The sequence below is a fragment of the Salmo salar genome, chromosome 06 (assembly GCF_965601325.2).
Source record: "Salmo salar chromosome 06, fSalSal1, whole genome shotgun sequence".
NCBI lineage: Eukaryota > Metazoa > Chordata > Actinopteri > Salmoniformes > Salmonidae > Salmo > Salmo salar.
In genome coordinates, this window is record NC_138296.1 from 20,771,338 (window position 1) to 20,775,873 (window position 4,536).

Here is a 4,536-nt window from a genome sequence, read left to right on the forward strand (position 1 = left end):
TATGTCAGAATAGAACACTGACAGTATGTCAGAATAGAACAATAGAGTATGTCAGAATAGAACACTGACAGTATGTCAGAATAGAACACCGACAGTGTGTCAGAATAGAACACTGACAGTATGTCAGAATAGAACAATACAGTATGTCAGAATAGAACACTGACAGTGTGTCAGAATAGAACACTGACAGTATGTCGGAATAGAACAATACAGTATGTCAGAATAGAACAATACAGTATGTCAGAATAGAACAATACAGTATGTCAGAATAGAACACTGACAGTATGTCAGAATAGAACAATACAGTATTTCAGAATAGAACAATACAGTGTGTCAGAATAGAACACTGACAGTATGTCAGAATAGAACAATACAGTATGTCAGAATAGAACAATACAGTGTGTCAGAATAGGACAATACAGTGTGTCAGAATAGAACACTGACAGTATGTCAGAATAGAACACTGACAGTATGTCAGAATAGAACAATACAGTATGTCAGAATAGAACACTGACAGTATGTCAGAATAGAACAATACAGTATGTCAGAATAGAACAATACAGTATGTCAGAATAGAACAATACAGTGAGTCAGAATAGAACACTGACAGTGTGTCAGAATAGAACAATACAGTATGTCAGAATAGAACACTGACAGTGTGTCAGAATAGAACACTGACAGTATGTCAGAATAGAACAATACAGTATGTCAGAATAGAACACTGACAGTGTGTCAGAATAGAACACTGACAGTGTGTCAGAATAGAACACTGACAGTATGTCAGAATAGAACACTGACAGTGTGTCAGAATAGAACAGAACACTGACAGTATGTCAGAATAGAACACTGACAATATGTCAGAATAGAACACTGACAGTATGTCAGAATAGAACACTGACAGTATGTCAGAATAGAACACACTACAGTATGTCAGAATAGAACACTGACAGTGTGTCAGAATAGAACAGCACTGACAGTATGTCAGAATAGAACACTTACAGTATGTCAGAATAGAACACTGACAGTATGTCAGAATAGAACACACTACAGTATGTCAGAATAGAACACTGACAGTATGTCAGAATAGAACACACTACAGTATGTCAGAATAGAACAATACAGTATGTCAGAATAGAACACTGACAGTATGTCAGAATAGAACAATACAGTATGTCAGAATAGAACACTGACAGTGTGTCAGAATAGAACAATACAGTGTGTCAGAATAGAACACTGACAGTATGTCAGAATAGAACACTGACAGTATGTCAGAATAGAACAATACAGTATGTCAGAATAGAACACTGACAGTATGTCAGAATAGAACAATACAGTATGTCAGAATAGAACAATACAGTATGTCAGAATAGAACACTGACAGTGATGTCAGAATAGAACACTGACAGTGTGTCAGAATAGAACAATACAGTATGTCAGAATAGAACACTGACAGTGTGTCAGAATAGAACACTGACAGTATGTCAGAATAGAACAATACAGTATGTCAGAATAGAACACTGACAGTATGTCAGAATAGAACAATACAGTATGTCAGAATAGAACACTGACAGTGTGTCAGAATAGAACACTGACAGTGTGTCAGAATAGAACACTGACAGTATGTCAGAATAGAACACTGACAGTGTGTCAGAATAGAACAGAACACTGACAGTATGTCAGAATAGAACACTGACAGTATGTCAGAATAGAACACTGACAATATGTCAGAATAGAACACTGACAGTATGTCAGAATAGAACACTGACAGTATGTCAGAATAGAACAATACAGTGTGTCAGAATAGAACAATACAGTATGTCAGAATAGAACACTGACAGTATGTCAGAATAGAACAATACAGTATGTCAGAATAGAACACTGACAGTATGTCAGAATAGAACACTGACAGTATGTCAGAATAGAACAATACAGTATGTCAGAATAGAACACTGACAGTGTGTCAGAATAGAACACTGACAGTATGTCAGAATAGAACAATAAAGTAATTCAGAATAGAACAATACAGTATATCAGAATAGAACAATACAGTATGTCAGAATAGAACACTGACAGTATGTCAGAATAGAACAATACAGTATGTCAGAATAGAATAATACAGTGTGTCAGAATAGAACACTGACAGTGTGTCAGAATAGAACAATACAGTGTGTCAGAATAGAACAATACAGTATGTCAGAATAGAACACTGACAGTATGTCAGAATAGAACACACTGACAGTATGTCAGAATAGAACAATACAGTATGTCAGAATAGAACACTGACAGTATGTCAGAATAGAACAATACAGTATGTCAGAATAGAACACTGACAGTGTGTCAGAATAGAACACTGACAGTATGTCAGAATAGAACACTGACAGTATGTCAGAATAGAACAATACAGTATGTCAGAATAGAACACTGACAGTAAGTCAGAATAGAACAATACAGTATGTCAGAATAGAACAATACAGTATGTCAGAATAGAACAAAACAGTATGTCAGAATAGAACACTGACAGTGTGTCAGAATAGAACAATACAGTATTTCAGAATAGAACACTGACAGTATGTCAGAATAGAACACTGACAGTATGTCAGAATAGAACAATACAGTATGTCAGAATAGAAAAATACAGTGTGTCAGAATAGAACACTGACAGTATGTCAGAATAGAACAATACAGTGTGTCAGAATAGAACAATACAGTATGTCAGAATAGAACACTGACAGTATGTCAGAATGGAACAATACAGTATGTCAGAATAGAACACTGACAGTGTGTCAGGATAGAACACTGACAGTATGTCAGAATAGAACAATACAGCATGTCAGAATAGAACACTGACAGTGTGTCAGAATAGAACACTGACAGTATGTCAGAATAGAACAATACAGTATGTCAGAATAGAACAATACAGTATGTCAGAATAGAACACTGACAGTATGTCAGAATAGAACAATACAGTATTTCAGAATAGAACAATACAGTGTGTCAGAATAGAACACTGACAGTATGTCAGAATAGAACACTGACAGTATGTCAGAATAGAACAATACAGTATGTCAGAATAGAACAATACAGTATGTCAGAATAGAACACTGACAGTATGTCAGAATAGAACAATACTGTATGTCAGAATAGAACACTGACAGTATGTCAGAATAGAACAATAGAGTATGTCAGAATAGAACACTGACAGTATGTCAGAATAGAACACCGACAGTGTGTCAGAATAGAACACTGACAGTATGTCAGAATAGAACAATACAGTATGTCAGAATAGAACACTGACAGTGTGTCAGAATAGAACACTGACAGTATGTCGGAATAGAACAATACAGTATGTCAGAATAGAACAATACAGTATGTCAGAATAGAACAATACACTATGTCAGAATAGAACACTGACAGTATGTCAGAATAGAACAATACAGTATTTCAGAATAGAACAATACAGTGTGTCAGAATAGAACACTGACAGTATGTCAGAATAGAACAATACAGTATGTCAGAATAGAACAATACAGTGTGTCAGAATAGGACAATACAGTGTGTCAGAATAGAACACTGACAGTATGTCAGAATAGAACACTGACAGTATGTCAGAATAGAACAATACAGTATGTCAGAATAGAACACTGACAGTATGTCAGAATAGAACAATACAGTATGTCAGAATAGAACAATACAGTATGTCAGAATAGAACAATACAGTGAGTCAGAATAGAACACTGACAGTGTGTCAGAATAGAACAATACAGTATGTCAGAATAGAACACTGACAGTGTGTCAGAATAGAACACTGACAGTATGTCAGAATAGAACAATACAGTATGTCAGAATAGAACACTGACAGTGTGTCAGAATAGAACAATACAGTATGTCAGAATAGAACACTGACAGTGTGTCAGAATAGAACACTGACAGTGTGTCAGAATAGAACACTGACAGTATGTCAGAATAGAACACTGACAGTGTGTCAGAATAGAACAGAACACTGACAGTATGTCAGAATAGAACACTGACAATATGTCAGAATAGAACACCGACAGTGTGTCAGAATAGAACACTGACAGTATGTCAGAATAGAACAATACAGTATGTCAGAATAGAACACTGACAGTGTGTCAGAATAGAACACTGACATAAGTCGGAATAGAACAATACAGTATGTCAGAATAGAACAATACAGTATGTCAGAATAGAACAATACAGTATGTCAGAATAGAACACTGACAGTATGTCAGAATAGAACAATACAGTATTTCAGAATAGAACAATACAGTGTGTCAGAATAGAACACTGACAGTATGTCAGAATAGAACAATACAGTATGTCAGAATAGAACAATACAGTGTGTCAGAATAGGACAATACAGTGTGTCAGAATAGAACACTGACAGTATGTCAGAATAGAACACTGACAGTATGTCAGAATAGAACAATACAGTATGTCAGAATAGAACACTGACAGTATGTCAGAATAGAACAATACAGTATGTCAGAATAGAACAATACAGTATGTCAGAATAGA